Raw genomic sequence first — 13,065 nt, forward strand, 5'->3', positions numbered from 1 at the left:
AAAAGAGACAAATTCCAGTGAAAAGCTAAGCCCTTTAGTTTATCAAGGGAAAAAGGAAAAAAAAAGTTTTCCAGGAAATTCCCAGATTAAAAAAAAAACCCTTTGCAAAACAGTGACAGCATCATTTTCAAAAACAAGTTTCAAGTTTGCAAATTAAGGCAAAAAGTATCCAACAAATACACGCAGGTCTAGTCCTTGCTGTAGACCAGCTGGGATCCCAGGCAGTGCGACCGCCTTGCCAGGCTTCCCGGCAGCTTTGCTCTGCCGCGGGGACTCCTCCGCACCCGCTGCACCGGACAACGGTGTCGCAGCGCTCGCACACAGCCCGACTCACCCTTTGCAGCTGGACGCTGCATCAGGCATCTCTGAGAGCTGACAAGGCTGCAGCCAATTTGCTCCCCAAATCGTAACTCAAATGTGTGCTTCGGTGGAGCATGGAGATGCCCGATCCCCTCACCACGTCTCAGCAAGCTGCAGTGCGGCAGCGGAGCATACGCTTAAGCTGGTGGCTTTTCAGAGGACAGAGCAAAACTTGGGCACATGCTCAAGTCCCACTGGCTCCAGCCTACCGTGTGTTTGTGCAGAGCAAGCGGTTTGTTGAAGGCAAGGGAAGCCTTTGGGCAGGGATCATTCCTTGCCGCCAGGCAGACAGCACTGCACGGAGGAGCCCAGCCCCTGGCAGGGGCTCTCCCTCCTCTCGCAGGAGGAGCAGCGTGTCCCATCTATTTCCACTTCCAGAGGGCAACACGCTGGAAGCAGGTTGGAACAGTCAGATTTGAGACAGAAGAGAAATTAAAATGAACTGGTGCCAGTTCATAATGCAAACTATTACTCCAAATCCTTAAAAACACTCTGAATTAGCAAACCTCAAAAATTACAATAAAAAGAGATTGAGCATTCTTCAAACTAACACAGCTGTGGGCAGCGAGGAACCCCTGTGCCTCGTGGAGGAAATGCCAGTAAAACTTCTGCAACTCTCCTGCAACCTTCCCAAAAGGGGCGCGGAGATCTCCGTGACGTCCACCCTTTCCCTAGCCGACCGTGAACGCAGATGACAAGCCGTTGACTTGAACGGGCTGATGACAATTTACACCAGGGGAGGATCCGTCCTCTGTGTGTAGTGCTCAGCACACTGATGCTGCCGGCGGTGAATCTGCAGCTCAACGGGAACACGCTTCCCCGCGAGCTCGCTCCAGCCACAAGAAATCTGTAGCCGTCCACATGCTTTTGGATGGGCCACTCTGCAAAGCGACCAGTCTCAGCTGGCGGAGGCCCAGAGCCTCACCAGGAGCATTGCTGGGCGAACAACGAGTTTTTCTTGTTAGCTGGTAATTCTGAGTTACAAAAATATAGTAAGTTCACATAAAACTAATTTTTAATTAATGGTAAAGCTACACTTGAAGAAAAAAACAGCCTCTATTACAGTTTTTGTGTTGGGTTCTTCTGAAGCATTTCATTTTGCTTTGCAAATTACATTAAAAAAAAACATTCAAAACAAGTTGCCACCTCAAATTGCAGTTTCATTTTGGAAATTTTATAATGAAATATTTCAACTCTTCATACCATTGAGGTAATTTTTTGAATTGAATAATTCAATGAAATTGCCATATACGCACAAAAAACCCAAGTGTCAAATCTGCAGTTTCACCAGAAGAAGCTAAAGCAAAAAAAAAGAGAGTTAAAAAATGACCCCATTCTATCTCAGATTGCCTTTATTTAAAAATAAACCATGCATAAGAGAACCTCACTGCCTATAGCATTATAGCTTGCAAAGACTGTGCAGCCAGGAATCACCGAGAAGCCTTCTCAAGACCAAAAAGAAAAACCTTTCGATAGCGCGCAGCATACTGAGCAGGCTTCTCCTAGCATCTGCAGTAATAAAGCTGTCAAGCAACACGGCAAAGCAGAGCTAAGCGTTTCAAGACTCAGACACACGAACTTCTATTAACCTGCATTAACATGTAATTGTTGCTGTGCGCGCTGTTCTCGGCGGCAAGTGCTCGTACAGGACATGTCAAATCTTCCCATGTGAGACAGGACAGAAGAACTGCTGTGCTGTCCTCCAAAATGCTAAATTTGACAGTACCTGGCAACAGCTAAATTGATACATCTGAATTATCCCCAAAATCTCCCCATATGGTTAGTAATTTTTAGAACTGAAAGATAAGTTATTTCACTTTAATAACTTCCATGTTTTACACTGCACCAAATAGTAGCTGGTTTCACGAAGCTGAAGGGCTGAACGAGCAGTTTCAGTATGACCGTACATGCCTGCTTCAAGCCCGTAGCAGCCTATGGTGTGAGAATGGTAGGACCAGAGGGGTGACCGGTCGCTTCAAAGCTTTGAGGCACCTTGGCCAAAGCAGAGAGGGAAGAAGGAGGGTCAGCACATAACTTCAACCTCTTCCTCATCAGTTCACCCAAGCTGGCTGTCCCCTGAACAAGCTGGTAGACACCCGTCATCCTTCCGGACACGTGGTATTGAGCTCAGGCTAAAGAAACACCGCAACGTGGACAGCTTTTGAACCCGACTGCAAAGCCCACCCAACCACTTCCCACAGAGTCAGCGGCTCAGAGGTCTCTGCACCGCTCCCCTGGGCACTGCAGAGATGCAACTTCTAGATGCAACACAGGTGGGCTTGAGAGGGGACACACAAGGCTCTGTGTAAATAAATCAGAAGGGCAAGCAGCAGAAAAAGCCATCTAATCGGAACAAAAACATTTGCATGACAAGCAGTAGATGTAAGCCAGCCGTTAATAAATGCCACCTAGAAATTAAAAAAAGGAGCAGAAATGTTCTGGCACAGCCTTCCAGTAGGATGGGAGGAACACAAACCAAACAAAAATGCTACTGTTCCTTAAAATGGATGTTTATAAATTGACAACAAAGATGAGAGGACACAGTGACCTGTGAGAGCAGGGACTGGACTTTCTCAGTTCTTACCCTGGAATTGTGCTTCTGGTTCTCCCAGTGACCTTTCCCTTCCCACCAGGGCAGTGGTCTGGTACTTGTTTAATGCTTGTGTGCTACAAGGGTATCATTAAAAAAAAATGATGTAGGAGTATTCTCTAATAGCAAGATACAATTGCACAGGGAGTAGGTAAATATATCCACGCAAGGCTGACCATTTGCTCTATTCTGGATGTTGCTGATGTAGGTGAACAGGTTACTGTGTCCAAACAGCTTCTCATCGAGTCCATCACCTACCCTTCCAGACATTACCAGGCCCTCAGACTTACAAGCAAAGCCCTAACCACAGGTCACAGCAACAGAGGTTAAGAAAAAGAGCTTCAAGATCAGCAGTTTCCCCTGAATGGAGCCGGGGTGAGGTTAAAGATGCTGGTGGATCAGGGGGATGGTGCCATCCAGCAAAGCGCCAGAGCAAGGGCAACCGGAATAGAGGAATTTACTAGGAGGCCAGACCAGTGTTGACCTTCATAGCTGCACTGCCCTGCTGAAGTAGGTTTTATTTTCTGGAATTGCTTCTATGAATCCTGCCATCCTTCCTTAAAGGCATTGCTCCTGGACAGGTAGCTCTGGTTAAACTTTGCCTCAGTGGAAGAAAAGGCCAGCAAATCCACGTACATCGCTGGGCAGGCAGTTAGGAGGTCATGCTCTTCAGGCTTCACAAAAACACAGTGCTGTAGAAGTTTAAGGTGCCTTTATTCCTTCAGCTTTAATTCGGTGCATTGTAATCTGCCTGCCTGGCCTTTCACCATCTTGCTCTAACAAGCATAGCCTGGGGGGATTTCTGAGCCTGCATCTCCACCTCAGGTTAAAGTGCTTCCTGATGACAGACGGAGCTAAGCCCACTTGCTCCGAACCTGAGCTCTCAGGCAAGAAGCACGTAGCTAAAATTTGCCAGATTACATTCAGAAAAGCCCTGACTGAAAGGGATCTTCATTGTGAAATGCTGAAAGACACATACCGCTGAAATCCACAGAACTGCACAGGTAAAAGGCAGGAAACAGCTGGGTTTTCTTCTTTCCATTCCTACTTCTCATGATACATTGTGACCTGCAAAGGGCTGGTTTCAGGCTCCGCTCTCTCCCTGAACCGCTCCTTTTCAGCTGATGGTCACACGGCTTTAATGTGTTGCAGGGCAAACGCCCTTAGCGTAGGATCAACAGATAATCCCACCTAAGGCCAGGCTCATCTCCACTGGAGCTAGGTGGACTGTGGAGTCCTTTTGAGCTGGAGAAAGTTTAGGTCTGCAATAATGTATGCAAGCAGACAAAATGGTTATTTCCATGGAATTGCATCAAATCACTTTTGCTCCCCTGTTTTTTCACCTGTTTAAACACATAACTGCTGCTCAAAGATTCAGCCAGACTGTTGTAACTGTGGCTGTCTAATGATCTTCCACTTTCTGCACTGCTTCAGTACCATCCCCCTCATGGGAGTCTTCTGCTGGAGATGATGCCAATAAAAATAAACAAAATAAAAAATATAAACAAAAAACATACACACACGTACCCTGATTCAGCTATATTTTTGTGGCATTCCCAACTGTAGAGACATCTAGAAGCCGTATTAGGAGTGCTTGTGCACAATCTATTTAAATCCAACTGATAAAAAAAAATCAGCAGAAGATGACATGTGAAAACTTGGTTTTAGTACTGAGGGGCTTCCTTGATCTGCACAAGTTTCTGCTTCTCAGAATAAAAGAACGGAGAGAGGGAATGATTAAACACTGCTAATGCATGCCATCCTCCTTCACTTTCCTGAAATTAGTGTCCTGAAAATGTGGTAGTTTGTTTTCCTACGACATGATTTCAGAAATACATCTCTCCAAACATCTGGAAAACATCCACTTGCTCTGCCCACCGTGGCAGGAACCAGAGAAAATTAGACTGTCTGTGCACTCGACCGGGGCCACGTCTGTGCATCACCTCTGCCCTCAGCTACAGACTGGCTTCAGAGATCATTTTGCGGTTTCTGAGAGCCTGCCGTTGCCTCGTGAGAACTCTTTACAACACATCTCCTGATGTGTTGAAGGCTTTGGTGCCTCTATCCTTGCCAGAGGCATCTCCTCTTAGCCCTACCCGGTTGCTATAGATCATCCTGGGATGAAAGAATTCATGATACACAGTACCATATGTCTAAATCTGGAAACAGAGAGCAGCCGCCCCTGCTGCGGAGAGAGCACCGATGCTCCTGCAGAACGAGCTCTTTCCCTAGCCTGGGAACAAAGTCCATTTGCTCCAGGTAGGCACAGGAGGGCAGGCACATGCTGGGGAGACGGGGGAGCAGGGGAGGCCTGGCCGTCTCCCCAGGGCACAGGCAAGGGGCAATAGCACCTTCCTCCAGCCTCTGCTGTTTAGCAGCCGCAGCACCACCGACCCTTTTGTCCTACCTCTATCAAGTCAAGTCTAAGTGCTTTTCCATTCTGACTCCAGCACCACCACTGACCCAGAGAGCGCAGCAAGAAGCTCACCTAAGCACACAAAATGTGGATGATCTTGAACTACGTACATACAAATATTTACTTCTTCCTCCCTAAGACAGATTCTAACCTGAGTGATCTCCTTTCTCAAATCTTCGTAAGAGAAAGGACAGGACAACGTTGCATACAGTGGCCGGCTGGAGTTCACCATCCAAGTTGTCTTCGGTAATGCAAGAGCTCTAACAACCCACAGTAACCACGATCAGGATATGATGGCATTCACTAACCATTTCATTGAGTAAAATGTATACAAGCAGCAAGAGGAAACATCAACAAATTCCAGATGCAGAATGTAATTTTGTTTGGATGGTAGAATGTTACACATTGTTTTCTATAGGGGGAAAAAAAAAGCATCATTAAAGCAGTGGAATTTCAGTAAACTGTACTTTGGGTTACAGCCCAGAATAGTTACACTTGGCAGTTCAGAGGCACTGGTAAAATATTCCAAGGTTCATAAATCCTCAGCTTTAATTTGTAGATATAGGTTACAGCTTTAGTATCACTGCAAGGGGGTAAATCATGCACCCACCTAAACAGTTGCCAAAGGGCCCTGAATCAAGCTTGGCAGTTCTGTTGGGCAGCTTTTAGGAAGGCCAAATATCAAAGCCTTTCTGCTTCCCATGACACTCGGACACTACATACTCATAGTAGAAGGCTTCCTTAGCTGGAACAAGCTTTTCAGCACCTATGCCTAACAAAAAAAAAAACAAAAAAAACCCCACAAAACACACTAATAACGTCTGAGAAGAGTAACTTGACTAAGATCTCATTTGATATTAGACATATCTGTGTGCTCCTTTGCTGTGTTAAATCAAGGGTTTAAGAAACTGGTTCACAAGACTTACTGGTCATATGCTGGTTTGTACAGCAGAGACCTACAATCATTTTTAAGATCTGTCACATTGCCAAAATATCATGCCACTGCCGGATAATGAAGATGTAGGGTCAAGAACGGGCCCATCTCAGGAGACCGTACTTGACAGATAGCTTCCCACTTCTCCCATCAGACCACTGTTCACAGAGATCTTTTTCATTTCTCATCTAAAATAAATTCTTACAGGAACTTTGAAAAGATTATTCTCTGGTCTACTGGTGATGTTTCATCCATTTTATCCATCCTGTTAAAATCTTTTGTTACAACAAGCACAGCTAAAAAAAAAAATTTAAGAGGTTATAACTTAAACTAATCATCCAAAGGCTGAGTACCATTAAGCTTATGCTTAATAAATACCTAAAGAAATTCCAGTGAAGTCAATGGAACTGCTCAAATGTTTAAAAGTAGGTTCCCAGTCTAATAAGTTAGAGAGTCAGTAGTGGGAGAGCAAGGAAGCCTCCAGGGCTCTCTTTGAAACAGCGTGAAATGTCAGTTTAGGAAAAATTCACTCCTCTTCCTATTAGGCCTCAGTCACCGCCTGGTTGTTTCAGTTCACTTTCGTACTAGCTGCCGAATTATTCCATTCATATTCCCTCTGGGGAGTCTTTCCTGGAATCTTTTCTTTGGAAATTATGTGATTTTCCTACCATCAGATCACATTCTGGACTACTATGCTCTGCATGTGAACCCCGTTTCCCCCAAAGGTACACCAGAATTTGGTACCTGCAATTCTTCCCATTTTGTGCACAGCAGCAAGCACAGCAATCCTTCTTCCCAAGACACAAGTTTTGTTTTTTAATCAGTTGGAACAAGGTTATGAGAAAGGCTTTGTTTAAAGAGCAAAAATCCCAAACAAACTAAGCAGCAGTCCACAGCAGCCTACTTGTTTGTCCTACCACTCCTCTAGGGTAGACTAGGCGGTATTAGTTTCTCCAAAACCCTCAAACTGACCCCTCGGCTAACCCAGCTCTCTCAAACAGTTCCAAGCTTCTGGGCCCTTATAATGCAGCCAGAGCTCCTTTGTTCAAACTCCTGCCCACCCCCACCAGCTCTACAAATCCAGCCTGAGCCTGAGCCAGACACCTCAAAGCCACCGTTGTCCCCTAGAGCCACCATGCATTTGGGTGGTTCACCCCGAGACGTTGTTTCCTTGCTGCTTGTTTTTACTGACGGCCTCCAATTAAACTAAAGCAATGTGTCCACACAGCAAGTATCCAATAACCAAGTCACCAGCCAGCATTATAAATTAGAGAGCAGTTCCATTTCCACAACTAAGCCAAACCCTAAAACGAAGTGTTGGCCCAGATTACGAATTGTCCCAGAGACCAGGAGAAAACTGTCCTTGTGTATTATGGCCTCAGAGTGCCTCCACCTCAGAGGGTTTGCAGGCCTGTGTCGTGCCGTGCCAAAGAGACAGTAAATCTTTACCAGAGGCAACTGTGCTTCTCTAGAGAAAACTATTCTCTTGAAAGCAGTGCTGGTTAAACACAGTTGTACGGTATCACAGTCGACCATGCCAAATGCATCTTCTCCAATAGATGCTTTGAAAAAAGTTGAAAAATAAGAAAAGACATTTCCAATAAATCCAGATTTTTATATAATATAAATTAGAGTGTAGATATCAGAGGAATGTAGAATACTTTTCTACTGGAAGAATTCACAAAAAAAGCCAGAGCTTTAACATGTAACAAATGCAAATATCCTGCAAAGTCTGCACATGGCGGACTATGAGCAAGTGTACAAATTAAGTGACTGGGTATGCAGCAGGCTATGTAGAAACCAAAGTCCCGTTTGTACTTTTATGTTGCCAACTGACACCCGCAATGGCTATATTGCCTCATTATTTGGGTTCTCAAACACATTCAAAGCTGCGAGGCTTGGGCCTCATTATTATGATACGCAGTACCTCCGTGGTCATAAATCAGGCGTCACAACTGCTCTTTACAAATGATGGTTCTGGCTGCAAAGCCTGCAGTCGGAACAGGACAAGAGCTGGATATAGAAGGGTGGAAAAGCACAAGGAAATGCATCCAGCTCGGGAGGAGCGGCAATACTGGCAACCCAGCTGCACTGAGCCAACCCGTCCAAACCCCCAATTCAGCAGCAGGTCGAACCAGACACCTCAAAGCCTTTGGTTCTACCATTACCTTATAAAGAGCATCAACTACAGAGGTGGTTGACCTTAAGAGACTGTGGAGATGTTCGGCCACTGTGAAGAGCCAAGCATAAGCTGTACGCAGCACGGCAAAGGGGAGTTTTAAGTGATTGTGTCTGCAAACACAGGAAGTCATTTGCACAAGCAAAGGTCAAAAGCAGGACACAAAGTATTGTGCTGGAAGAGATCTATGCTGCATCTCATTTCACATCCTGCCTACTAAGAAATCCTTTTTTTTTTTTGTTATCTTATTTGCATCGTTGTCTGAACAGAAACACAGAAAAAGTTTGTTAAGTTAAAAGAGTAAACACAGTTCCAGACCTAAGCTTTGATTTAGATGATCTGTCTTCTGATAGCGCTAATGTGAATTGTGTAGTTCAGTTATTTCTGGAATAACGGGAGGCAGAGTTTATAAACAGGTAACCTACGACAATGTTTCCTCATCCCCCCCACTGCCTTAATAAACTGAAGGATCACCTAAATTTAAATCACCAGGAATCATTTGCTGGAGTGTTGCCTAGTTTGCTTTAAACTTTTTTAACCCCCAAAAATTAGAAACCCAGACTGTGCATGTTTATTTATTGCTTTTATTTTTCAGTTGTATTTAGTTCTGTGCTTGCACAAGTGGGGATGCATAACTTTATTTGTACAGCAGCCCTTTCAAAAAAAAAAGAAGAAGAAGAAGAAGTTAATTGTGCTCCTGTTGTGTTTTTAAAACAAGGTCCATAAGATATGAGAAAGCAGACCACAAAATAATAACAAAGATTACTTTAAAAGAGGGGGGTTATACATGCTAATGAGTAACTTGCAACTGTGTTTAGATATGCCTACTTACAGATGATGCCCATTCCCCCCCTCTTTTTTTTTTTTTTTTTTTAATTTCAGACTTCCCTAATTCTTAAATTCCCTAAATTTAAAAGTCTGGAGTGTTCAAAATCTCCCTCCCACAGCTTTCCCAGGGATATTCCTAATGCAATGAGAATTAAAAGATAAGCATTTCATGACGGCATTCAAAATGTTTGCTGTATTGTTTTCTTTTTCCCGAATTTTCAGAGAAATATAAATATATATGGTAAAGAAACTGTCACTTTCACACAGACAAGACTTGTTTCCATAGACATATGTGGCAAAACAAGCAAGGGAAAAAAAAACCAGTTCTCTATAACTCTGTTCAAGTTGCAGTCATAGGCATCATGATTTCCAAAGTATTTATAGTTCACAACCGAAAATAGACCTAAAGATTTAAGTGAGTTTCTGCCATACTTTCACCTAATACTGAAATTAATTTTTTAAAATATTCTTGTTGGAGGGGATTCAAGTGCAGCAGGTCACACGTGAGTGCAGCAGTCAGGCTGAGCAGTCTCAGGTAAGTCAGGCTGGCAGTGCATACCTTTATTTATTTTTAGTTTCCAGCAAAAATATATGTTTTTCATTATTTTGAAAAACAGTTATCCATAATGATCCCCATTCAAGAAAACAGGACCAGATGCAGAGGCACAACTACAGAGTAAGGATGAAGGTACAGCATATAGTGATGACAGCAGGAGAGCAACTGGGATTGTGCATTCCTTATAATTCCTTCAGCATATGTTTCTTCACTGGCACAGAGGATTTTGTGCTAAGCCCCATGAAGACACTCCCTGCTTTTAAAAGCGTGCCTTCAATACGCAGCTGTGGTTGGGCCACCTCGATCATGAGATTGCCCCCTGACCCTGCACTGCCTGCTGCACTACAGCCTTCGTTCTCTGGGGACAGGCAGCGGAGGCTAGTGTTTCGCGGCTGCCGTTCCAAAGGAAAAGCCCGAAATCCAAGAGTCTTTACTTAATAAATAGAATTCCAGCACTATTCACGGCAGCGATGTCTCAGTTTACATAGAGAGTTGACAGAGTTTTCTTCTGGCTAAGGGGCTCAAGTGAGTTACAGTGATGAAGGAAGACCCAAGAATGCTGATGAATAGATATCGTAACCTACAAGAAGGAGCAGAATTCACGTCCATTCCAGCGTCAGCGGAAGCAACAGGGCAGGTCTAACACGGTGGCCGCAGATGCGGTAATCTGCGGTATCAGCGATGTTCTCCCCAGATCAAATAACACTTCGTTCTTTGCAAATATTGGAACTACTCATTTTAGAAAAATTCTAAATAGCGGCACCTCCAACGGCACAGAGACAAGGCTGCGAGGACGCTGCACCCCAACATAGAGCATATGATGGAATTGGGGTACTGACAAAATCTTTTCTTTACTACTGAGCAGAAGCATAGATGGAAACATCTTACTGTTCCATTTTTTTTTAATTTTACCAGCTTGCATCTGTTAGTGCAGACGCTAATCTGGCTTCTGATTTTTTGGTTATACAGTTTCAGGGCTAAAATACCAAAAAAGCAAACAAAAACCAAAAAAAACCTGCCTGTTTGAGATGTGGCACACTGCAAGTCTGTAGAGCACATTTTGCTTCCAAACCTTCATATCTCAGTTCCTCCAGAAAAAGGGAACTTCTTGCCTACAGCCACCAAAACCCAGCCGTGAGCTGCTGCCACTGGAGGTTTTAGAACGGGTCGGATGAACAAGTGTCGAGAGCGATGTAGGCATAGGCAATCAAGGCTGGGTGATCTCCTAAGAAACCTTCCAACCTTGTTTTCCAATCCAGTGAGCACTTTCACATTAACAGCTACATTAATTTGATTCTTACTCCTACCTACCTCGGTAATTTTACAATAACAAATGTATATCCAGCATCTCACAGATATCCTTAATGTCACCAATTACCCACAGTCTCAGGTATTCATCATCTATAAAACTGCTATCTTTCTGCTTACACATGCAGTGAAAAGAGAAAAAGGACACACCTATACTTAAGAGAAATAACCTGCTAGCCTCAGGCATACCAGTAGAGCATCTTGCTCATAGTTATTACATAGCACTTTCCAGAAACGCAGACTTTTATGAGGTGGTTTTCAGAAGACAATGCAATAAGCACACATTTCAAAGCTATTTTCATCAGGTTCCTCTGTTGTTCACAGGCCAGTTGCCAGAAAGAATAAAAACGTTACCCAGGAGTGAGCTCTCTAAAGGCATTAGACGCTGGAGCCGAACTTCTCTGCTGATGGATCTTACAGAACCTCAGTTACGAGGACACCAATAATTCTGAATTCAATGTTGTATTTATACAAAACAAGCTGATAAAACAAACTGTGTATCAGACAAAGCAGAAGACAACTAGCCCTCCAATACTGTGATTGGAGATTTCTCAACAGAATAAAACAGAACAAAAATATAATAAAACACTCATGGGGAAGCTAGTAACCATCAGTCATATTGTAAATGAAACCTCTTCTTTCATTCAGATTAGCCACTGTCTAGCGGTACGTAATTAATATTGATTCGAAAGGCTGTCTGCCCAAGGGATCCAGAACAAGTGATTGTAGTACGTGCTGACAAATGAAATCTCGTAATGGCCAGTTTAGAGCATGACTTCAATGAATACGTACCACTAAGAGGGGTTTTCCCCTCAGACTTGCAAAAAAGCTAAATTCTAATTTTACCTCTTCTCCATCCAGATTTCAAACATTGGAAAATGGAAATGATATTAAAGGAAACTGGAAAGTACTGTCACATTTTTTCAAATACTTCAATCAGTTTTTCATGTCAGCCCCAGACTGCACATCTCAGTAAAGGAATTTCTAGGTGAAAGTCAATGGACTGAACAGTGGCATTAACCACAACATTCCCGTGTGGATTTTGTGTGTTCAGGTAGCCAAGAGATGTCACAACACAGTTAGGGAAAAGAAGGGCTAGAGGTCAGGGTTGTAATTTAGGATTTTGGCAACCTGGGTTTCATTTCTTGCTCTGCCACCGACTTTCTATGAGATATAGGGTAAGTCTCCATCTCTTTATGGCTAAGTTTCATCTCTGTAAAATGGGGGTAACCGGAGCACCTCACTGAGAAGTGGAAAGTCTAAGAACTGAAAGACTTACAGAAGTTAGGCCTCTAACAGAGGAGTGGTTGACCAAAGGGTGAGCAGCTCTAACCTTCGGCAGGTAGCCTTCCTTGTCTATCACACTTGCTTTCAGCAGCGCATTGGAGGGACCAAGCTTCAAAACACTGAGCGCTTTTAACTACTATGATTAATTTTGCTTCATAAATACAATCGGTACTTTCTTCAGTGGAAAAAACAAAGAACAGGCTATCGCTTCCCCCTGCCAAGCATCCTCAGGTAGAGCATATGTGGCCCCTCACAGTGCACAGTCTCGTACTCAGTTGATTCAGGTTTTGACATGTCAGCACGAGTGAGACTTAGGTGAGTGGGGATGGAGACTGGGGAAAGGAGAGAAGAAACTCTGGACACTGCTCTGCTGTCAAGAAGTTCCTGTCCAATTCAGGAGCCCTTCTTGCTCCCTTCTGGCCCTCCTTTCCTCTCCCACCAGGGAGTTCAGGGAAAGGTTAGGCAACCAGTTGGGTTGAGAACATCCCAAAGTGGTAACTAAAAGGACAAACCAATTATTATTTTAACAAATAAACCAGCTGCTGTTTAAGAGACCTATTCATACCTTGCATTGACAAAAAGGAGCATTTTAGCTCAGGTGGGGCCT

The 13,065-nt window shown here is 43.8% G+C and overlaps 1 long non-coding RNA gene across 1 annotated transcript in view; it reads right to left on the bottom strand.

Moving 5' to 3' along the window:
* The window catches only part of LOC135329416 (uncharacterized), a 177,566-nt gene that overhangs the window by 136,486 nt on the left and 28,015 nt on the right, over positions 1–13,065 (bottom strand). The gene's annotated exons all lie outside the window — the stretch shown is intronic.

This window comes from Dromaius novaehollandiae, chromosome 10, assembly GCF_036370855.1.
Source record: "Dromaius novaehollandiae isolate bDroNov1 chromosome 10, bDroNov1.hap1, whole genome shotgun sequence".
Classification (NCBI taxonomy): Eukaryota; Metazoa; Chordata; class Aves; order Casuariiformes; family Dromaiidae; genus Dromaius; species Dromaius novaehollandiae.